The 25,629-nt window shown below is 39.8% G+C and overlaps 1 protein-coding gene across 2 annotated transcripts in view; it reads right to left on the bottom strand.

Annotated features, from left to right (window-relative positions):
- Positions 1-25,619, bottom strand: part of LOC117406564 (DNA repair protein REV1-like) — an 87,107-nt gene extending 61,488 nt beyond the window's left edge. The window contains exons 1-2 of one of the 2 annotated variants that reach the window (XM_034010647.3): positions 25,410-25,618; positions 14,114-14,227 (exon numbers count right to left, since the gene is read on the bottom strand). The gene's annotated coding sequence lies outside the window, so the exon portion shown is untranslated. Of the gene's footprint in view, positions 1-14,113; positions 14,228-25,409 lie in introns of both variants that reach the window. The other variant, XM_059028804.1, reaches the window with a different exon arrangement.
- Positions 25,620-25,629: the final 10 nt, after the last annotated feature.

Below are 25,629 nucleotides of genomic sequence, written 5' to 3'. Positions count from 1 at the left end.
ATTTACATAGCCAATGAACATGCAGAGTAAACTGATTTAACACATACCTTAAAAAAAAAACATTCAGCATCTTTCCTAATTAGTTAGATTAATTTGAATCTGCAGTCCTGCAACTGGTTCAAAAGTGTAACCAAAGAAAGGTAGATTTGCTTTGACAGAAAATATTGGCTAAATCCAAGTCCATGTGAAAAAGTATGGTAAACAAAACCAGAAGGAACTTACTTCGCTTCTAGAACTCCAATGGTCTCGTTGCAAAGAGAACACAAACAACTAAACAAATCCAAAAGATCAGTAAAAATGCTTTTATGAGGAAAAGCCTTGAACCTTTTTACTTTTCTTCTCACATTGATTGATCATTTTATTACATTCTGGCTAAAGCAACCAAAGAGGGAGAGAGAGTGAAGTGAAGAAAAACAAGTCTGCTTTTTACCTCCATACAGTAGCTTGGAGCTCACACCTTGATAAAGACCCATTTGAAGCCATTGCTTTTTGAGTGTGCTCTTAAAAGCAAAGGATCACGGCAATGTTGTTGAAGCTGACACCCTGGGATCCTTCAAGAAGCTGCTTGATGAGATTCTGGGATCAATAAGATACTAACAACCAAACGAGCTAGATGGGCTGAATGGCCTCCTCTCGTTTGTAAACTTTATGTTCTTAACTGTTTATAACATTTTTTTTCTTTCCAAACTATATCCTTTTACTTATGTTTTAGCCTATTTTTGTAAAAGGACTTCCACGTTGCCATAAGTGCCACACAATAGTCCTGCATTCTGTGAAGTGAATTCAGTTTTTAATTAACAGGCAGATAAGAGTTTGCTGTTAGTCCTGACTGCAGCTATTGTATGTGATCATGTGGAAAGAGCAAATCCTGTTAATGTTTTACTTTTAAACGAAAACCAAGAACATTCTGACTACATTTCTACCTTATAATGTAAGTGAGCGTTTGTCTGAGTGTCGCTATGGTACATCTCAGACTGGACGATGTCAAATACAATTTCTCTTTGGTAGCATGATATAATATTGTAGTGCTCAATTTATTTATTTTGTATGTGTCAATAACACCCTGAAATATATATTGCCAATTATATTATCTGTTAATAATAGTTCTGTATGGTGTGTGTTGTAAAACCGAGTCAAACAAGAGAATGAAACCTAAAACCCCAGAGTTATCAATTTTATTTTATTTTCAATCGCTGAACAGACTACAACCATGGGAAGTGCTTATTAATAGTGAACACCGACAGTTTACATTTATAAAGACACACTTTGCAATAAAACAAAAAAAAACGTCTCCAAAAATGATGGAGAAATCCATTGGATATGTTAATAAAACACTTGAGCCGATGAAGCACTAGTACTGTAAAATATTTATAATCCATATTGTTTTTCATGACACAGTACTATTTAACCTCAATCATGTACTGTACTTTATTATTTGTTATTGTAACCAATACAATAAAGCCAAAGCATGCTGGCTTTATTATTTTCTTAATTTTTTTTGCCAAAAGTAGTTTGGACTTCACTATTCACGAAAGAATGTTTTATTAAACCAAAACTATATCGCAATAAATCTGGTAAATAACACAGCGTGTGATTAATATAATTGAAGCAAACTTGATTTTTGTTTTATTTTGACAAAAAACATCACACCTTTAAACTGAATTACACCATTTTCATCAACAGTAGAGAAAGTCACAAGAAAAGCTTTTACTAAGTATTACTTGAAAGACATGGCACTTTACTCAAATATTAAATATTCATCACAAAACCCCAGTGAAGGGTCTGGATTTTTTTAACAAGGCATGACAGTTGTTAAATAGATGGCACAATATCTCCTCTTAGACAACGTTTTCTCTGCTTCGGTCAGCCCTGGTTTGCTAGGTCAGCTTCAAAAGCTCTCCGATGCCTTGAACTGTTGTACTTCTTAATAGTAATTACTGCTGCTCTCTATAAAACTGCTGCAGGGGTCTGCTAATTGACGAAACTGTGTACACACATCACAAAACATTGCTTTTGTTTGCTTATGTCAGCCACGGGAAATGTAATGCCGACTTACTATCAGTTTCAAAAGCGATCGGTCTCATATTCTTTTCTTTTTTCTCGGCGTCAGAAAGGTTTTGTTTTTTTGCTGCTTGAGCCCCACCCTCCAGAGAGACATATTTAGCTGTCATAAGTGTTATAAACAGCAGCAGTCTTGCACAAACTGTCACCGTGAGCCTTGCTTCATGCCCACCAGTAACACTTCACTGAGTAGCACTCAACCTGGAGAGTGGAGTCTGGTGGGCTGTGGCAAAGTGGTGAGTGAATATAGGTGCGTGCAGTGCAGAGTGGATACAAAACAGACAGAAATGATTTCTAGGTGCAAGGGTGTTTATTAAACAATGTCCAGCCTTACGGCAAACACCTGTAAATAATAATGATGGAGTGATACAGCGGAGTGTATTTGTAAATCCCTGTAACCAAAAAGTCCAGTTTTACACACCAACACTAAACACACACAGTTCTTAGTGATAGTGATTAAGTGCAAGTGGTGTATTACAGTTCTCTGTGAAATGCAGGGGTGAAAGTGATATCCGGGTTTATGCTGGCTTTCGCTACAGCTCCTGATCGTGCTACTGGTAGTCTATTAAAAACAGACAATAGTTAACAAACTCAAGAAAAAAAAACTCACAGTTCACGATACTGCAACAGACTCCTTGTAGGTTTGAAACACTAACCATTTACCAAGGAACAGATCACTTACACTATGACCCCTATTTATACCCTTGCTCATGACCCCTAGGTTAACGAGCGCATCCGCTCCTCCAATCCTCGGATGCCACACCGTTTCCCATCCGAGTCACTGAGTTTGGGTACCGTAGCTCCGTCCCCCTCCTAAATGACTGACTTCCACCTACCCTAAGGAATAAATTGTCATGCCATTTAGTTAAGGGTACTCTGTTCCTTTTATACAGTACCCTCACAGGTCGGGAGGGAGATCAAACACCAAGAATCATTCGATCTTTGTCACATGGGTCTTACCTTCGTGGAATGCACATTTCCCTACTATTATGGTCTCCTCAATTTGAGTAGCTTTTGATACAGTACATTGATAACAGGGGAATTGAAGTTAGTCAGGAAGCTGACTTAGCAGCTAGCAAAGATTACGTTTTGTTGGTGCCATTTTTTTTTTTTTTTTTTTAAAACAGGGAAAAATTTAAGGTGACCTACCGGGTGACTGGTGGTGCAAGTTTGGTAGCCCAAAGAAATATTTGGTGTCCGCAGGCCACCGTTAATTTCGAACCCTTAGAATGCTTATAAACCTAGTTCTATAATTATATATATATATATATATATATATATATATATATATATATATATATATATATATATATATATATATATATATATATATATATATATATACAGACGTGCTCAAATTTGTTGGTACCCTTACAGCTCATTGAAATGATGCTTCATTCCTCCTGAAAAGTGATGAAATTAAAAGCTATTTTATCATGTCTACTTGCATGCCTTTGGTATGTCATAGAATAAAGCAAAGAAGCTGTGAAAAGAGATGAATTATTGCTTATTCTACAAAGATATTCTAAAATGGCCTGGACACATTTGTTGGTACCCCTTAGAAAAGATAATAAATAATTGGATTATAGTGATATTTCAAACTAATTAGTTTCTTTAATTAGTATCACACATGTCTCCAATCTTGTAATCAGTCATTCAGCCTATTTAAATGGAGAAAAGTAGTCACTGTGCTGTTTGGTGTCATTGTGTGCACCACATTGAACATGGACCAGAGAAAGCAAAGGAGAGAGTTGTCTGAGGAGATCAGAAAGAAAATAATAGACAAGCATGGTAAAGGTAAAGGCTACAAGACCATCTCCAAGCAGCTTGATGTTCCTGTGACAACAGTTGCAAATATTATTAAGAAGTTTAAGGTCCATGGAACTGTAGCCAAACTCCCTGGGCGCGGCCGCAAGAGAAAAATCGACCCCAGATTGAACAGAATAGTGCGAATGGTAGAAAAAGAACCAAGGATAACTGCCAAAGAGATACAAGCTGAACTCCAAGGTGAAGGTACGTCATTTTCTGATCGCACCATCCGTCGCCTTTTGAGCGAAAGTGGGCTCCATGGAAGAAGACCCAGGAGGACTCCACTTTTGACAGAAAAACATAAAGCCAGACTGGAATTTGCTAAAATGCATATTGACAAGCCACAATCCTTCTGGGAGAATGTCCTTTGGACAGATGAGTCAAAACTGGAGCTTTTTGGCAAGTCACATCAGCTCTATGTTCACAGACGAAAAAATGAAGCTTTCAAAGAAAAGAACACCATACCTACAGTGAAACATGGAGGAGGCTCGGTTATGTTTTGGGGCTGCTTTGCTGCGCCTGGCACAGGGTGCCTTGAATCTGTGCAGGGCACAATGAAATCAAGACTATCAAGGCATTCTGGAGCGAAACGTACTGCCCAGTGTCAAAGTTCTGTCTCAGTTGCAGGTCATGGGTCCTCCAACAGGATAATGACCCAAAACACACAGCTAAAAGCACCCAAGAATGGATAAGAACAAAACATTGGACTATTCTGAAGTGGCCTTCTATGAGTCCTGATCTGAAACCTATCGAATCTATGGAAAGAGCTGAAACTTGCAGTCTGGAGAAGGCACCCATCAAACCTGAGACAGCTGGAGCAGTTTGCTCAGGAAGAGTGGGCCAGAATACCTGTTAACAGGTGCAGAAGTCTCATTGAGAGCTACAGAAAACGTTTGATTGCAGTGATTGCCTCTAAAGGTTGTGCAACAAAATATTAGGTTAGCGGTCCCATCATTTTTGTCCATGCCATTTTCATTTGTTTTATTATTTACAATATTATGTTGAATAAAAAATCAAAAGCAAAGTCTGATTTCTATTAAATATGGAATAAACAATGGTGGATGCCAATTACTTTTGTCAGTTTCAAGTTATTTCAGAGAAAATTGTGCATTCTTTGTTTTTTGTGGAGGGGTACCAACAAATTTGAGCACATCTGTATATACAGCTCTGGAAAAATTAAGAGACCACTGCAAAATTATCAGTTTCTCTGGTTTTACTATTTATAGGTATGTGTTTAGGTAAAATGAACATTTTTGTTTTATTCTATAAACTACTGACAACATTTCTCCCAAATTCCAAATAAAAAATATTGTCATTTAGAGCATTTATTTGCAGAAAATGACAACGGTCAAAATAACAAAAAAGATGCAGTGTTGTCAGACCTCGAATAATGCAAAGAAAATAAGTTCATATTCTTCTTATTATTATTATTATTTATTTCTTAGCAGACGCCCTTATCCAGGGCGACTTACAATTGTTACAAGATATCACATTATACATTATTTCACATTATACAGATCACATTATTTTTACATACAGTTACCCATTTATACAGTTGGGTTTTTACTGGAGCAATCTAGGTAAAGTACCTTGCTCAAGGGTACAACAGCAGTGTCCCCCACTGGGGACTGAACCCACAACCCTCCGGTCAAGAGTCCAGAGCCCTAACCACTACTCCACACTCCACACTGCTGCTATTCATTTTTAAACACAATACTAATGTTTTAACTTAGGAAGAGTTCAGAAATCAATATTTGGTGGAATAACCCTGATTTTCAAGCACAGCTTTCATGCGTCTTGGCATGCTCTCCACCAGTTTTTCACAATGATGTTGGGTGACTTTATGCCACTCCTGGCGCAAAATTTTAGGGGGGATGGCAAAAAAACAACAAAAAACTGAAATCCTTGATGCATTTAAATGGGATTCTTTTCCCTTTGATTTACACAACCTACTCAACACTTTCAATGTGTGAAAAAATGGGGGGGGGGGGGGGGGGGGGGCTTTTGGTAATAGGCACAATCAACATTGCCAGACGAAAGAGGTTGAGGATGGAACTGCATTGTTTTCAGTGAATTGGTGGTCTGTGGACTTTGTGTTTGTTTGCGCTGCTGTGTAGTTTGCATGTGTTTATATAACAGCAGCTAAAATACCAGTCTTCTACATTAGTAGGGTTATTCAAAATACAATTGACCTCTTAGTATTACTGTACGTTTGCATATTTTAACTACATTGATTTTATTTAGACAAACAGTTATTTTATTGTGCTAAGTATAGGTGGTTAAAGGGTTTATGGTGCAATGTGTTCTGTGTGAAATACTTGCTATTTATTTATTTTTTAAATGCATTAGTGCATAACCCTTTATCTGAAATAATAAAATTAGTTATTTTGTAACATGCATTATTATGTTAAACTCTTAGCCTTTGTAATGGCTATGTTTTAAGGACTAGAAGCAAGATTTCTACATCAAATTAAATGCCATAGAATTTCCTTTCATATGGTTAAGGTATCTGGAAAAAAAACCCTATCAGGGAGTTTCACTGTTGAGAAAGTCGGGCTGTGTGATAGAGAAAAAGAGTCGATGCTGTAAGTCTCCCTCCCGTTCAGAAAGAGTGCCGGGTAAGGTTGGTAGTACACTTCCCCATAGACGGGTCGACTCGACGGTGGGTGGAAACAGGAAGTCGGCCCTCTTGGGAAAAGTGCGTAACTGCAAGTACTCTAAACAACTCCACTGCAATCAGATACGGGTCAGGCAGCAATTGGATAAACCATGGCAACGGGCTGGTTGCAGGGAGGAGTTTGGTGGTACAAAGGGGATGCAGTTGTGCGAGTATGGCCCCCTTGCACTGAAATGTGACTGACAGCCGGAACTGTGCTTTATTTTGTTACATGTTTGTTTTTGTTGTTGCAGAGGAGGATTAAAAGAGCCAGGGGCTGCAGCCACGGAGCCAGCTTACTACACTGAGCACGTCCTTCACCGCACAGCACCAGCACGTACCACGGTAGCAGGGCAGCTTTTTGTGCTCGTAGTAATTAAAGCACAGACATTTTTGGGACAATTACTGTCTGAACCTTGTATTTGTTACCGCACCACTCACACTCATTCACAGTAAAATTGTAAATAAATTGCTAAATGCATTCTTTTGTTTCGTGGTATCCATTACTGTACATCCAACACAATTGAGCATTGGTAAAAGGGCCTTTGGATGGTCAATAACAAAATCTGCTTATAAATAGGCCAGTGAATCGGAAAAGGAGACAAAAACACAGGACAGAAACTGTGGACTTTAATGGTGAATATCAGTGGGGCAAGTATGACCATATTATTGTATTAACTCAATTTTGTATTTTCAATTAATTTAATTTTTACTTGTAGCTCTCCTGTAAAATGAATCCGATTAAATCAAACTGTCTCGAACTGTCAGAAATAATGATTCTAATTGACTCGTGCAAACTCTGTGACTCGACTTGAGCTTGGCATGTTAAAGACTAGACTCGAGTCTTTATCGACTGTGACTCGACTCGATTAGATTACAACACTGCCCGTGACTCCGCAAAAAGCAGGGGAGTGAGGGGTGCGATGGATACTTTGTATGCCCAAAAGGGTATCGGCAACACTCTCCAGCCATGCGACCATTTGCAGATCACACACACAGCCGAGGCATGGTATATTACACTGCACACCCTGTACAGCAGGGCTGTCAAACTCCAGTCCTCGAGCGTTGCAGGGTCTTCTGGTTTTCATTCCAACTTACCAGGTAACTTAATTATTTGTTCAATTGGGCGCTTCATATTTTTTCAAGGTCTTTTAAAGTTGATGATTAAAAAAATGCACTTTATTCAAGGAACAATACCTATAAAACATTTTGAGGCCTGAAGAGAAGTGTTAAATGTTGCCAATTAATCAAATAATTAGACCAATTAAGTAACAGAGCTCGGGTGGAACAAAAGCCATAAGACACTGTGGCCCAGCTGGAACCGAGTGTGACACCCCTGCTGTTAAAGGGCACATCCCTACCACAGCTGTAAATACAGCATTAGAGCTATCACTATCATGAACAAGACTTTGATCCACCTTATGAACATATATTAACATACAGGCACCTGCTTATATTGCCTGCTATCACTCTAACTTGTGCAAAAGAAGGTCCTAAACAGGTGTTATCACAGTTGGATTTACAGATCTCAAGATATACAGTATGTACATCTATAGGACAACCTCACTATATCCCTGTCACTGTGAATATACATTCTCAGAGGGGGTTTGAGGCAAAGTGTCTTGCTGTGTGCAGGTGCAGTAGTGATGCGGTGATTAATGAAAAAGGCAGACAACAAGAATCCAAGTGCAATTGTGTTCATTTATAATCCAGGTCTGACGACCGCAAATAATAATCCCAGGCAATACCCAGCAATGGGTATTGAACTGTTGACAAAACAGGTTAGTCCCAAATAATAGTGCTCGTGGTGCAGGTACAAGGAATGCGTGACTTTATGGTGCAGTGCTGTGCCGGGTTAGTGCTGACCCTTGGCGACAGCTCCGGAATGTGTTAGCCGTCTACTAATAACAACAAGCAACAATTAGAGACAAACAAAACAAACACTCACAATACGTTTTCACACAATAATCACAGGTCCTTCCAAGTTGTTCTCTAATCAAAACAAAAGAAACAGATTACGTCGCTTCGTCCCTTATTTGTACCGTAATACATGACCCTTGGTAAACGACTGCAGCCACTCCTCCAATCCGCGGCTGCCACATCATTTCCCTTCCGGGTCGATGAGTTAGTGCACCGAAGCTCTGCCCCCTTTCTAGATGACTGACTTCCTTTTAACCCTCGGAACGAAGTGTCAGGCCTAACAGTCCAGGGTACTCTGTTCCCGTTACTTAGCGCCCTCACAGGTTGGTTGGTCGGAAGATTTACCACCAAAGATCAAAGATCATTCTATTTCCGTAACAGGGTTAAAAACTATTCAAAAGATGTAAATGGATCAGCTTGGAAGCCAACCAAATGTATGTTGTTGCCATCCTGTTTGAGGTACTGCTGTTCTCTGATAAAATAATACTGTAATTCAACAGGGTGAGAGCCAGATTACCTATATTACCACAATGGGGCATAAAGAGCCCTGTAGCTGACACCTGTGTTAGTATTAACTAGTTAATATTGCCTTAAAGGTTTCCATTACCAAGATAAAATGCATTCAACTGTTTTTAATTCAAGGCAACACACACACACACATCTTGATAATGTTTTCTTTAACCAGCAGCATTGCAAGGTGGCCAACTGACTTCATAAATAACCCTGTACAGTATATTGTGTCAGACTGGCAGCTATGTGACATTACAGTAAATGCTCACTCACAGCCATTCACTGCACAACATCCACTGACTTGAAACAAAGCATTTGCCGAGCACCGTCACAGCTTAGAAAAACCCAGTTTGTTGGTACATTTGGTTAATAAATAAATAATGCTCAAGTGTTACACATCTATTTGTTTTGATTAAATTTCAAATGGTGAATTATTACTAGAAGCGTATTTTAATGCGATCAGAAATCCCTTGTTGGATATCAAACACAGCTTCTTAACAATGTGGCTCGCTGCAGAACAGACAATCAAAGCAGCAGAGCTGGATGGTCTAGTCAGTAGACACGTGGTTTTAAAAGGTCTAAAAAAATCCCCTTTACTGATTGAACATTCATGTTTTTTTGTATTCCAGTCAGGGACTGAAATTCATATTTTTGCACTGTGCAGACAGATCTGACTGCTGACATGGAAGCTGCAATGGATGAAAAAGCTTTGGTTTAGTTCTCAAAGATAATCTAGTTTAAAATACAGTACAAATAACAAGCATTTAAGACTCACCAATAAATACCGCAAAAATGGACACCAACAATAATTAATTCAAAATTAAAATTCAATTTGGAGTTTGGAACATGGTGCTTCCAAGTGTTTTCATTGACTAGGAGACAATGAAAACAATTCTGACATACTGTTCAAGAAGGTTAACGCCCTTTGTCTGTGAAACAGGTGTCTCTCCATTCATATTCTCTCACTGCACTGCAGAGCACTACACTACAAGAAACAAACAATACATCCACTATCGGATTAACTGTACCACACACTGTACGAACGCTGTCAGTAAATGACTCATGTATAAATAGAATATTGACATTATGGGGTTTTCCTGCGAGTTTAATAAAACACACCAGAGGTTGTTACCTATACACTGTGGCTCATAGTAAAACCTGGAATGGGTGAAACTGCTATGCAACAGGAGTCTTATTTCCATCCCTGTACTCCAACTTACACCAAAACAATGGTGTCACTGACGAAGAAAGAATCAAAAGTTCAAGCATGTGTACCTCAAGATACTTCCTACTGTATTCTTCAAAAATCCAAAGTCTGGAGGACAGGAAACTTAAAAAAACATGTTAATCTTTACTACTCAAACTGATAACCCAAGGATCTAAAGGATTCAAAACGAACGCAAAACAGCCAGTGAAGTTAAATTGAATTCATTAAATTGTAATGAAGAGGAAATTATTAATTTGCAAAACAGGTTATAACATTTTTGCAATGAGTCATTAAGATTTTACATCTGGAAAAGGCAATTTTATGAACTTCTTGTTTATATTTCGGTTTTAATTAAAAATAAGGAGCTGCTTTTTTTTTTTTTTACATTATCAAATGAAACATAATCAATCATAGTCTCATTCAAGTTACAGGATAAAAAACAAAAGTGATCTTGTTTCACAATCAATGTTTTTCCAAGAGTTTAATTAAGAAACAGAGTCGGCTTAATATAACTTTAAAAGGGACATAAGGTGACCTAAAAATAAAATAAAAAAAACATAACAGATCCCTAGATATACTTTAAAAAAGTGACAAATTGAAAAATGCAACATTTCGAAATATAATTTGAACACACACGATTTCCAAAAATACGTTATAAATGTTACTCAATTAGAAGTGTTAACGAGTAGATTTAAGCTATACAAGCATGATTTTTACATAGATTTTATAACTTCAGAGTAATCCTTGTGGAAGAGCCATATCTCCTTGGAAACATGCTCAGCTATCATTGCACTTCATAAGGAAGGTCTGGACGCCCTAAAGTCAGCATTCCTCGCCAAGATCATCACCTATTTTCTCTGACAACTCCCCCTTCAGCTGTTTTGGAAACTGAGGTGGATTAAGAGTCTGAAGGCGCAAAGGAGAAAGATACAAGCCAGAGTGTACAGTTCCAACAACAAAGCATCCGGAAACTGTCCGTATCTGGGGATGCTTTTCTGCCAAAGGCACAGGATCCCTACACATTCTACCCCAAGAGGACAGCTGTGAACAAGCACTGGTACCTGAAAACTTCAAGACCACCTCCACCCCATGGCTCAGCACCATTTTTCGCTAACATTAAATTTCTACTTCCAAGATGACGGAACCCCTTGCCATCAAGCCAAACAAGTGAAGAAATGATTAGTAGACAACAGTATCACTTCCAAATTCATCTGAATCTCAATCCTCATTAGAATGTTTGGTGTCTGTAAGGACAGGAAAATCAGGTAAAGTTATCCATGCAACTAAAACGAACCTGAATCAAGTGTAAAGAATGCATGGAGGAATATAAAGGATAACTCGATCCTTCAGCACCTCATTGAGTCCATGCCTGAGGATTAAGGAAGTCTTTAAACGCAATGGAATGCACTGCAAATAAAAAGTACTACTATTATGGCTTCCGGTAGACTTGTGATATGATTTTGTAGTTTCTTTCGGGGCGTCATTTGCTATAGGGCAGGGGGTACAGTTGTCGTAATCCACCACCCGACGATCCACATGACATTGTCTTCCACATTTTGACACCCCCCATATACATAATATAATCACATACAAGATGGTCAAAGTTTCCTTCTTCATTCTTTTATATAACCCGCCGGAACGAAGTTGGCGACAGTTGCTATGTGATGTAATTGCTCGTGCCTCAGTCTCAAGGCATCAGCGACATTCATTCATTTTGATTGATAGTTCATCGCTGCCCAGTGATTATACAGACAACACAGAATGGCATTGCATTCTATTGTTTCTGTAATATAATAGTATTGATATCATGGTGTCAAATGGAAATGTCGGACATGTTTGCCAAAGCAGGTGGAAAACGGAATAAATTAAACACAGCGAAGTTTACTTTTTTTCAGTGATTTGAGAGTAGTCTAAAATGTCCCTAGCTGCTAAAACAATTATATAAAAAAAAAAATGTACTGCTATTTGTTTAATGCAGCAGTAGTTATAGTATGTAACTGTGAAATGTTTACTTAACTGGGATATCGAAAGCTGGCAGCAGAGCAATTCGGTTAGCGTTAAAGCCTTTAACCACTTTTAAAACACAAATGTTTCAGTGAAAATGACTGTAACATTACACACTTTATTTCTATAAAATTAGACTTCGTGCAGAGTCCTGCGCGGGTCCAATTTTTACGACCCACTTCCGACCCAGACCTGTTACTACAGGACCCGACCCGAACCCACAACCCGCTGCAGCACCATCTTCTTACCCGCGACCCGACCAGCTTTAATAAGACCTGCAACCCGACCCGAACCCGCAAGTGGCGATTCAAATTCAGACTCGAGCCTGACCCAAAAATGTATTTTTTTTGACAAGCACCCGAACCACAAACCGCGAAAAAGTTCACATTCCGCAGGTATCCGACCCGATGCAGGACTCTAATGCTGCGTTTACACTGCCACCTCGGATCTAAGCTGGCTTAGGTCCGAATGTGCGTGAATACTATCTAAATTACAATATGTGCTCGGTGACTTCATAACGACCACTGAAGGGATGACGAGTTTTCCCCTCCCCAAACCACAAAAGGTGGAAGAGGCAGAGTGGTATTACAAACAAACAATACAGTCTCGTGTTCATATTGTGGGGACTCATCTTAAAAAAACATATACTTATCTGGCAGTCTATGAGAAAAATGGTTATTCGTTTAGGCAGTGTTTGACAAAACATTGCGTTTCCTGACCCATTTGTTATGTGAAGGATTTCACCTTGAGTAAGAAGTAAATTTGCTGTTTACTACTGCAATAATAAAGACCTTTTTGTTTTCAAAATAACTCTATTCTTTATACTATTATCTCACCTTGTATATACACATAATTGTATGATGCATAAGTCCTTTATTTTTAGTTAAAATAGGCTACGCAGCCACAGGAATACCGGAGAAAACACATTTACTGTATACAATTGCAGTTAACAAATTTTATTTTTTCAAATTAGCCTTCTACTGCAAATGAATAAAATCATAATTTGTTATAAGTACACTATCTAAATTGTAATTATTCAAAACATTTAGTTCCTTTAAAAAACAAAATGACAGGGGCTGCAAATTATTAAAACAATCTTTATTTAAAACTTTGACGTCCACCGGCATCTGCACCTGTTTAACAAAGCAAAAAAGTTAGCCTCAAAAGTTTACATAGCCCAAAGTATGGATATTTGGGATATGTACACTTTTGACGACAACTTAATAATAAAATGTAGATACAAATACTCCCCAATAGAAACAGTTAATACATCCAAATTTTCAGGACGCTTGTGTCTCAAGTCATTCTTCTCTTTTTGTGACACTGCTACAGCACTGCGGCTTCTTCCTGTTTAGATTCCGTGGGGGAGGAGCCGAGCGACACTCACGTCGTGTGTGAGCCGTCCTAAAGTCGGGTGAGTTTTCACTGCCTTTCTTACGGACCTAAGCTGCCGCTGAGCCACGTCTTTAGTTGGCCGTGTGCATTTACACTGCAGAAAAAAAGACCTGAGACAGCCCAAAGCTGTCCTAAAAATGGCCAAAATGGCACCATAAAACTTAGTGCAACAACATTTTTCGAGCTGGTTATAAACCAGTGCTGTGCTTTAAAAATAATTTAAGAATAAGAACGTTATCTCATTGTAAACTGGCCCAATTATTCATGATACTATTTGGGACAGTGTTCAATGTTGACACAACTTTACCTCCACCATGCTTCTGACCTCCATGTTTCTGAAATGTTTCTGACCTCCATGTTTCTGAAATGTTTCTGACCTCCATGTTTCTGAAATATTTCTGACCTCCATGTTTCTGAAATGACGCCCCTGGTTTCTTTGATTACATGATTAAATTAAATGTCTTAATCCTAAAATTCTAGGATGAGACAAAACATACGGCCATAGTTGTAAATGTAAAAATAACAATAAAAAAGGGACAAATGTTACTTGCCTGAGACACTGTCAAACATGCCCTTACGACACCTTGATAGGCTGGACACTTGTACTATACACAGACTTGTCTTGGACAACCTTCAGGGACGGAAAACGGACAAAACTGGGGTTCCTGTGGATTACAGACAACAAACAGATTAGCGTGTCCCTGAACTACAGTAATGTTGGGGATTTATATTTTTAAAAAGGCAGCAGCGTGAAGTATATATACTTGGTGTTGTTTTGTGTTTAGCAACAGGTCAGCTGTGGAAGCAATAAAAACTATTAAATGACACCGGCGGTTATTGGGGTGGTACTTGGAGTGCATTTTAGCTCCTGACATTCTGGTACTTGCATTGTGTCCTGGTGCTACACACAAACATTCCACCATCAAGCCACTTCCAATACTAGTTTGCTGAATCTTACTTTTAAAATGACCCAGTATTTTACCTAGAATGACAAACAAAATCTTGAACTACATTTGTGTGACCAATAGGTACATAGCAACTACCGCCTCAAAGCGACAAACATGAATATGGGATTACAATGTAGCACTTTTACTGTGGTAGGTTTAATAGACGCACTACATTTTACAACTATAGCACACTATATTTATATTTTACAGTCAGTCACAGTCATCTTAATCATCACAATAAACCCAAGACCACAAAAATGGGATTCCCATTAGTCTGATATCTATGCGTAGTGTAACACAGGGGTTCTCAACCTTGTAGACAATACTATCATATCAAAGGATATGAATACTTTTGAATTAGCATTTTTTGAGTTTTGCTAAATAATTGTAGACATCTATTCCTTGTAACTTTTTCCTCCTCCACAAAAGATTTTTCCTAAAATTCTTTGTTTTTGAGAATTTTCTAGAAATTATAAATTTCCATTGGGATATGTAAACTTTTGAATACAACTGTGTATATACATTATATATATATATATATATATATATATATATACACACACACATACATACACACACGTTGCATTTTTCTACTCTGATGCATTATGAGCATCAACAATTTACTCAAAGCCTCCGCTACGGTTTTCTGCTATATAACAACCTTGACTTGCATAAATAAGGAAACACATTGACTGAAATAGCTTGCATCACTCGCACCAGCAACAACTCTGTCAAGACGAGGAGGTATCTTCACCAAGCACACACGCATGTCATGGTCAATGTTCATCCATCCTGGCTCGGTACTTTGTTTTCATCGATGTCTGAAATGGCTGAAAATCCAGTTTTGCATAAGTAGGTTGTACTGAATGGGACCAACACTTTCAGTGCTGCAGAAGAAGCACTCTGAGCACTCACACCACAGTGACTCCAGCAGCATTTTACTGAACTTGGTTCTGAGGGAGCTGTCTGATGAAATGTCAATGAGCTCTTCTAACAGCTTTGATGGGACAGAGGGTGGCAGTTTAGCTTCAATATTTTCACTAATGGGGTTTGTAGCCCACAGGTGTGTAGTGGCTTGTTCCGTTGTGAGTTCAGGAAAGTAAGTATTACATTTGTTGAGTAGACCAGTGTGGCAAAGTGGTTGCTGATTATGTACAGGTGCAGAGGTGATGCAGTGCAGGAATAAACAGACAGAGATTTGTAATCCGGTATGGAAAAATATACGTTTTATTTTCATTATAATCCTGGTCTGGTGACCAAATAATAAACTCTGGTTATACACAACGATGCGTAAAACACGGAGAACAGTAACAGGGATTGCAGCCCTAAACAATAAACACAGTATCTCTCCCACAATATACAACCAAGGTCACCAGTCCTGGGTGTGTGCTGTAGTGCTCGTGGTGGGTGATACAGTTTAAAGAGTGACAGTGCAGTGCTTTTCCGGGTTCAGTGCTGGCTCTTAGCGACAGCTCCGGAACGTGTTAGCTGTCTATAAACACACAAGTAACAATTAAATACAAGACAAACAAAACAAACACTCACGATACTTAATGTGCACGGGTCCTTCCGGGTCTATTTCAAAAACCAAAAGCGAAGGAAAAGATTTACAATTCTCCGGCCCCTTTTATGCGATTATGCATGACCCCTTGGTAAACGATTGCAGCTGACTATTGCCTGCAGCTGCTACCTCGTTTACCTTCCAGGTCAATACGTTCCTGCAACAGAGTCTTGTCTTTTTCCAGGCTGACGGACCTCCCGACCCAGGGAATGAACTGTCAGTGCTCCCACCTTGCATAGTTTTATTCAGCTTATTCATTCCACTGAATAGGTCTGCGAGGTAACCCAGTTTTGCCACCCACACATCAGCTTTCAGCAGTTCGGGTTTCTTATCAGCTAAGAAAGTAAGTAACTCTTCCTTGAGATTAAATATACGGGTAAGCATTCTGCCTCGAGATAGTCATCTCACCTCTGTGTGCATGAGCAAGGAATGGTGCTCTGCGCCCACTTCCTCACAAAGTGCAGCAAAACACCTGGAGTTTGTTGCTCTGGATTTAATAAAATTAACAAGTGTTACCGCTGTGTTCAGAATGCTTTCTGGTCATTGCTGCGGCTCCAGCAGTGCAGACCCCAATGCAGTTAGTCCAGCTGATTTCTGCTGAAGTCTTAAAATCATCTAACAGTTTGAAAACAACGTCGTCTGACTTTGTTGTTGTCTTGAGCTCCTTGCAAACACAGTCTTCTTGTATTCCCTTATTCCACACATACCGAACATAGTCGAGTAAATGGGACATTTTAGAAATGTCTGTGGATTCATCGAGTTGTATAGCAAAATCATTGTCATGCAGCCGATCAATGCACTGCGAAACTATATCTTCTGACATAAAAGCTTGACAGTGTCATTTGACATTGGTATTTTTTGCCAGTTCCTTGGCCTTCTGCTCTCCAAACATTTCCAATGGCACACAGCATTATCAACTCCTCAGCAATCGTATGCTATTTCTTTGCTTTAGCAATTTTCTGCGGCACTATGTACGATGACACTACAAGCTTTCTATCTGCGGGTAGTTGAGGATTTCAATATGCTTTCCGCTCAAAAAATGAATGTTGCTTATTTTTATGTATTTCATGCTTGGCAGTTGAATGTCTCTGTAATTTGGAGGGTTTCAAACATGCATTGGACAATACTTGTGCACAAATTAGACACTGTGGTTGAGGTATCTCTCCACTTCCAGTACAAATAAATCCAAAATTCAAGTAGCTGTCTCGTATTTCCTTAATTTTGCAGGGTTAATAACGGCTTTATGTTTTTTACTCACAACACCACCTCTTCACTGTTGTTCAGCCCTTACAGCTGAACTTGATGAAGGAAGTTCTACATCATCATTCTGTGGGTTTTGTTGTTTTGATGCTGATGGTCGAATTGTATCCATATCTGGTATTTATTGTGTGTGTTTCCAGCGATTTTTCCTCTGCTTTGTAATCTGTCGTGCTCCTGCTGAAACAGCTCTATTACACCATATGTAACCCGAGAACGTGTTACGTAACCTGAGAACGTGTTAATTTCTGCGCATGCTTATGACATGCTGAAGCTAATAGGTCTCAGCGTGTCATAAGCATGCAGGGAAAATAACACAACCCCTGGTGTAACAAACATACCATTTTCATAGAATGGCCCAGAAGTCTAATTCACTAGATTTACATGATGTTCACCTCTAGAAGTTTACAATAGGTGTAAGTCCTGCTTAGGTCACAAGTGAAATGAGCTTTGTTGGCAATAAATCTAACCCACATGTTGGTGTTCAATTAGCTTAACCCACATGTCCAGGCCGAGCTCAGTAAACTAGATGGAAGCTCTCACAGTGCCTTCTGGTACTGCAAGTGATGAACTAACTTCCACTGTACATTACTTCACAATCATTCATTTAATTAACGTCAAGCAGTAGGAGGCTGTATTACTCTATGGGTGTCAAGTTTAAACATGCCATTTACCTAATGTTTAAACTAACCCCAAAACCAGCCACGACAGTTTCTCCCAGCAGTAAACAATACAGAATGCAATACAGAAAGTAAAAACAAATCATAAGAACTATTTCAATGTAGAATGTAGGCCTAATTTGGGATTTTTTTTCAAGTTTTACTTTCTCAGTGTGAATTCTTCCCTCGATTATGTAAACTGGGGTGGGAGCAGAGCAAAGTAGCCAAAACGGAAAATGTATAGTGCTGAGTAAAGCAAGGCAAACATTATTAACAGTAGTCGCATGTAGTCTATACACTACAAATACAAAGCAAATATGCATATACAACCTACAGAAATAATTGCACAAACCGTTTCATTTTACAAAACAAAGTGCAAACAGAAACTAAAAAAAACAAAAGCTGTATTGCTTGTTTCTTAGCTTACTGTAATAACTTATTACCTCTAAGTCACCATGCATAACGGTATCTGTCAAGCAAAAAAAAAAAAAAAAAACACAGGCTATGCTCCTGCTGCCTTCAAACCAAAACTAAAAGCTTATTACTGTGCTGAGAGTACCTCGTTTCCAGCTAAATACTGCTGCTCGTTTTCACTGCATTTTCTCAGGTACTGCTAACCAAACATATTCTATTTATTTCTATTCTATTAAATAGAATATCTTTGAGCTCAACTTGGAAGTATCAAACGGCATTCAAACATTGAAACGAGTCGCTATTGAAACATCTTTAAAAATGTATCAATGTCCTATAAATGTGTTGGCTGCAAAAAAAACGTAACAAGCAGACGGTTTTTTTTTTAAAAAAAAACAACCTTGAGTGACAAATTCAGTGACATTTTCAAGTTTTGTAAACCTTTTAAAATTAATGTTTGACATACTATTTAAAAGGAACGTGCAATTTCCATATGTTGCTGCCTTTAAATCAATAAATCGTATACAGAGCAAACCTTAAAATGACAAAGGTTTTGTATTTCTTTACATTTCTAATACTACGTAGAAATAATTCAGAAGTTTTAAAACCAGATACCTTCAAAGTATTAGTAAATTGTAACATCATATATGCCCCTGACTTGCTAGGTCAATGTACAGACTAGTATAAGTATAACTCGAACACCAAATCATGAAGTCTGTATTTCTTTGACCCCGTTGCCATAGTAACCAAATGCACAGCTCTGATAAAAGACTTTACAGTGTAATGCTGCAAGGAAAATAAAATGCATATTTTTTACGGTAAATTGCAAGAAGCTGAAAACAACTTTTCATTTTTGCTTACGAAATCAGTTCTCAGCTCGCCAACGCCTGCCATTGCTACAGTACACATTCCAAACACACACTAGGCCTAATTTTTCAGTTACCAAAATATTTTTTAAAAAATGGAAAATTATCTATAGACTGAACACTCCCACCCCTGTGTAAATCTGTTTCAGCATTGGGGAAACTTAAATACTAGCACAATTCTGTAGGAGGTACTACAGCTTCTCAAATGATGTAAAGTAGCCTTACTTTCTTATTTTAAGGTTAAGGATATATTTTCTTTGCCCTATTAATCCAACAATCCCAGCCCCCGTCCACATTGTTCACATTAAGAGATTCAAGGCCAAAGAGAAAAGGAATGATGGACTCTTCAATTGTATGTTCCCTGAGATGCACAACCTAGGTTAAAGAGGTCAAGGTTTATAGAAAGAGGTTATGCTTATGCATGCGTATCCGAAACATTAAGGCATTATTCTTGAAACAGTCATAACAGCTTGAAGTGACCGAACAGAGAATATGCTGCAAATTCCTATACCCACTGGAAGGATTAGAGGCTGTAAATTTTGAAATTCTCATTATATCCCTCAAGAACAATTTAATTACCTACAGTGTAGGGATGGAAATTTTAAACGTTTAAAATGTATAAAAACTCTAAAGAGGTTAAATGTTGACTAATATGCTAGACGTATAACCGGTCATATGACAAATTTCACCAAACCATATTTTTTAATGTACTAATTTTAGTAATTTATCATCATATACAGCAGTCTGTCGCATATCCGACTGCTGTGGGGCTACAGTAAGGGCAGATATTATAAAAAGGGAGGGGTTTGGCAATTGCCTCACATAGTTATTCTAATTGGTGCAACAGAAAGATTGACACTCGGGTGGGTTTTATTCTCGGTCGATCTGGCGCTTCATTGGTGCACTCTGTGTTCATGCTGTAGTGGCCGTAGTATGATCCAGTCCACAGGGGTAAGAGAGTTAATGACAAGCTTTTTTTCCTGACGTTTGTTATATATTTTTAATAGCCACATATGGAATTATTTTGAGGAACCGAACGAGAAAATTGTGGTATGTAAATAATTACAAAATTGCCATACCACAAAAACACAAGTTCAATGCTTCACCATTTGAAATGAAAACATTCAGAAATTACTGTGGAGTTACTGATGACAGTAAAAAGCAAACATCCATAATATGTATAACACAATTTAAAAAGCTTATTTTTCCCCAATATTAATTCACAAGTGTAAATAAATTATGTATAGGTTTAAAAAAAAATGTATTTCACGTTTGCGTTACCGATCCCTGAATAATAGAGTTTAAGGCTCAGGCGATGCAAAGATTTATCAATGCATCGTATTGTTTGACAACTATCGATAGTCAAGCCTGTGCATCGTTTTTGTGTAAAGGGATTAAGCAAATGAAAGCTTTTATTTTTTATTAATTTGGAATCTGCAATTCTTTTTTTGTATTAAGCGTAGAGCTTCTCTGCTCTCCTCAGGTCTGACTCTCTGAATCTGTTTACGGATGGGACTGAATCTGTCTAGGAGTCTTCAAAGTAACAGAGCAAGTTAAGAGCATTGTGCTAGAGTTACAAATACCGTATCGACCTGAGCTACAATGCCTTCCGATGTTTGGCAATTGTGTTCTAAAGTAAGACGGCAAGGAAGAAAAGTAAAGAAAGCAATGTTTGGGATACTCGGTAACACAACTCATTTGCATGACCATTCAATGAGATGCAGAGGTCGTGCTAGCCTTTAAAAATGTGCATTTGTAAAAAGCACATGTGGTGGGGTGCCCCGCCACTATGCCTATTTTTGTGTTTTATGCTGTATGTGGTGTGTTATTGTTGGTGTGTGTGTGTGTGTGTTTATATATATATATATATATATATATATATATATATATATATATTGTGCACGGGATATAATGTGGGATATGTAGCACGAGTGATGTAAACTGTGTATTTGATTTTTAGGCACAGGGATTGCACAATGACTTCAAGTGCTGATTAAAATATGTAGTAGTATGTGAGCACGGGCATGGCACAAATTAGTTCACGTGCTGGGATTCAAGTGAATGATTAATTAGCAATTGAATCCCGTCATGTTCTGAGTGGAGAACGTGAGAGAGGAGGAGAAAGAACAACAACAACAACAACAACAACAGCAGCGATTGCTACTCGTGCTGAAACAGTTCAGCACGATACTGGTTTAAAGGTTTGTCCACGGTTTTGTCTGTATTTATTTTGGCCAACATGCCGTTTTGTTTGTTCTGTGTTTAAATTGTTTATTTATGATAAAACGGCGCAACAGCGCAATTCACTCACCACTCTGTGTCCTGTCTACTTCCTGGACTGAAGTCACCACCAGCCAGCCTGTTCACATATGCCCAGGCACTGTACAGCGGGTGAATTTTTTTTTTTTGAAAAAAAATAAATAAATAAAAAAAAAGAAGGAAAAACATTTGTGTGTGTGTTTTTGGGAGGAAAAAAGAAGAAAATGGGGAGAAGGAGCCAAAGGGTAAAGAAAAGGAACAGCCAATCCCAAAGCCTGAAGGCGGAAGCACGGTTGGTGCCTAGCCTGTAACAAACCCGGGCACACCACCATGCGCTGCCCCTTCCACACGCCCCTTCAGGCACCTGTCCAAAAGAGTGACAGGAGAAGCAGGGAGGTCAACCCTCTGACCTGGCCGTAGGACCCCATCCGGTGGGTACAAGAGGAGTACTCCACTGAGGAGCAGGAGGATGAGGAGTGGTGCGCCTACTGCTGTTTCTATGGGCATGAGGAGGAAAGCTGCCCGGAGGTCAACGGGGACACAGACGAGGAAGGGGATAAGTCCGAAGTCCCGTTGTGTCCAGCGCCCACAAGGAAGGAGCCTGAACCTCCATTGCCACCGGTGTTACGGTCGAAATACCCGGCACCCCTGCCAACTACACGGCAGAAGAGCCGCTGAGAAGCCTACCTCCAAGTACTCGAGATCTCAAGTTAGTGCCCGCCTGCGGGGCGTGTGGGCACTTCCAGCCAACTGCCCCCTCCCAGGAGTGGAGGATGAACCACTGCCGACAGGCCACTGGGATGCCTACCTGCACCTTATTGAGGTCTCGAGTTGGTGCCCTGCCTGGGGGGAGTGTGGGCACTTCCTGGTCAACTGCCACCTCCAGGAGGAGGGGGAGGAGGAACAGCGGCCAGAGTGCATCGCACCAAGGTCAGTATTGCCCCTGCCTCCACCACCAGGGGGAGAAGAGCTGCTCCCACCTCCAAAGGGAGTATGCACGTCCACACCAGAGCCCAGAGGAGAGCCGCACCAGTCACCAGCGACCGAAGGAGAGCCGCACCAGTCGCCAGCGACCGAAGGAGAGCTGCACCAGTCGCCAGCGACCGAAGGAGAGCAGCACCAGTCGCCAGCGACCGAAGGAGAGCAGCACCCGTTCCCCGTGACTGAGGGAGAGCCGCACCTGTCCCCAGTAACAGAGGGAGACTACCTGCTGCTCTCGCCTTCACCGCCAGGGGAAGACTACCCGCTGCTCCAGCCTTCGCCGCCAGGAGGAGACTACAAGCTGCTCCTGCCTCCGCTGCCAGAGGAAGACTACCTGCTGCTCCCGCCTCCACGGCTAGAGGGAGACCCCCTGCTGCTATCGCCTCCACCACCAGAGGAAGACTACCTGCTGCTCCCGCCTCCACGGCTAGAGGGAGACCCCCTGCTGCTCTCGCCTCCACCACCAGAGGGGGGCTACCTACAGCTCCCACCTCCACCACCAGAGGAAGATTACCTGTTGCTCCCGCCATCGCCTCCAAAGGATCAACTCCAGCCCGAGCCTGCAAAGCCTGCATCGCCTAAGGCTGCAAAGCCTGCACTGCCTAGGCCGCTGTTAGCATTGCCACTGCCAGCGTTGCCATTGGCAGCATTTCCGCTGCCAGGACCGCATATGCTGCCAGGAGTGCCATGGATTATTGGATAGGGATGAAAAGGGGAAATGTGGTCTTTTACATCTGCGTTTTAGAAACGCACTGCTGTTATTCTTATGCGTTTTATTAAAAAGTCCTGTGTATTTGACGCAGAATTCTGTGTAAACGCGACCTCTGGAGATGGCACCCTACACAACTGCAAACAAAATCTGCATTTATTCATTTGAACTACCCCCCCCGTCCCCCCCCCCCCGTCCCCTGCCCCCCCAGCCCTCCCCACCGAGTAAAAATTATGAAAAACAACCAAGATCATTCCAAAAGTTGTATCTTTGGTCAGAGGTATTAAGCACCCTGGCAACATCAGTCCCTAGTCAGCAGATATTCAATAATGCTGTGCAGATTGTAAGCACGTGCCAGTCATCGCTTAAATGAAAACAAAATGTGTATACTATCATGTTCCTTAACACAATCCAAATATAAGCCATGGACAAAACTCGTTACTAAACTGCTGTGGACAGTGATAACTTTATTTAAATGAGTTGTTCTCTTGATGGTTGCTACTCTGACTGGTAATGGATTTAAACAATGTTTTGTATTTAAATTTGCAGAATAGGTTTTAAAGTGTTAATAGCAATGTTACACAGTAATCCACAGCTTCACATGTATTACTGCGTTTCTTTTTACCCTCTCATAACGTCGATGAATCGATGCAGCAGCTTTTTTGGAGAACGATCTATCAATGGTGAAAAATTAGACATCGCTCCAGCTTTAGTAGAGTGATGTATTGGAATCTGTGCATTTGATAGATTCTGCAACATATGTAAGCTGTGTTTATTATTGGTTTTGTTTTGTTCTTTGAATGAAATATATATATATATATATATATATATATATATATATATATATATATATATTATAAAAGTTTAGTTAATTTCATTTACTTTGTGCCCACGAGGCCAGCACAGGTACATCTCAATAGTGCGTGCAAATATAGTGCGTTACCTTTATTAAATGTGCACGGATGAATCCACCAATCAATCTAGAGGTTAATAAACTAATGCCCATAAGTTAACCAATCAAAAATTTGAATCGAGTGGCAGCCCTAATTTCAAGGTATACTTTGGTGTGCACAGAGTTTTTTTTTTTTTTTTTTTTTTTTTTAAACTTTGTAGTTAAAGTCTTTACAATGTTAAAACGTTATTTGCTTATTTAGGGTATCTTTGCTTGGAAAATACTAACCAGGGCTGTGTTAATAACTCACAGTGCTTGTGTTATGGCAAGTGTTTCTACCTTTTTGTCCAACCCCCAATATGTGCATACATATAGTAGTTTTTACTGAAAAACAGGCTTAATATAATTCCCTGTACAGTTAATATACTTGTATAACAAGTCCAATGATAACACTGCATTGAAAAGTGTTGCTTTTCAAACAGCTACAGGGGCACAGCTCAACTGAAATGGTGGGGAATTCTAAGTTTATTCAAATTATAGCAACACGTGCCCAAACACAACTGGCGGTGTGACCCACTGCACTGGAGAGGAGGAGAGGATGGCAACTGGTGCCATGCCAACTGCAGCTACACCCCACAAAAACTAAGCCGCTGCATTTCACTTAACTTCTCCTGTGAAAATAACCAAAACAAAGACAGTTATAGAGCAATATATTTGGAGCTGTATGTACTGGAGGGGTAATAAACAGCAATACTGAGTGGCTACTGTACCCCCCTTCCAAAAACGCGTGGTGTAGCAACGCCTGTCTAAGCATGGACGTAAGCCAGCAGTTCTATTGTTTTATTATTATTATGTTTTTGAACACAGCCGGTCAGCTTTCCAAACCCGCCGGCTCCATTACCTACTGACTGACTCAACAACGGTGTCACTGGACACTGGACCTCAGTAATGTTTGCCTCAATAATGTTGTGTCTGCTCGTCTTACAGTGCCATGTGATGCGGCTAGTGGGTGGGACAGTCTGACACAGACCGGCCTAAAAAAACATACAGCCGGCAAGGCAGGAGACAGGCAAGCTCGGGCAAGTTACACTTACACCAACAATGCAACAACCTGAAGAAAATACAGAATAGAACCAAACAAAAGCCGACTTGCCATTTGCAAGATACATAATGTTTTTACAATGCATGCAAACGATATACAAGTCATGCATTACACACCGAAATCAAAATTATCATTCTTTACAAAGCAAACTGTTTATTGTTTTAACAGCTGTAAATGTTACAACGCTAGGAAACCGTCCTCACCTTTCGACATAAAGACAACCATCTCTGTGCCAACTTCTCCTATTCCGAAATGTTCTGGTTTTCTTTTTTGTTTATTCGTTGTCTTTGTCTCGATCTTTTTCGTAGCTCTTCAATCAGACAAACGATTCCGAGTCAGTTCTCTCTCACTCCATTTCTAGCCGCCTTCTCTCCGGCTCCTCCTCTCGTTGCCTACCGCCGCGGACCCTCCTCCTGCCGGGGT

Source organism: Acipenser ruthenus, chromosome 8, assembly GCF_902713425.1.
Source record: "Acipenser ruthenus chromosome 8, fAciRut3.2 maternal haplotype, whole genome shotgun sequence".
Classification (NCBI taxonomy): Eukaryota; Metazoa; Chordata; class Actinopteri; order Acipenseriformes; family Acipenseridae; genus Acipenser; species Acipenser ruthenus.
Note: the sequence above shows the minus strand (reverse complement) of the source record. Positions and strands in the feature narration are given on the sequence as shown.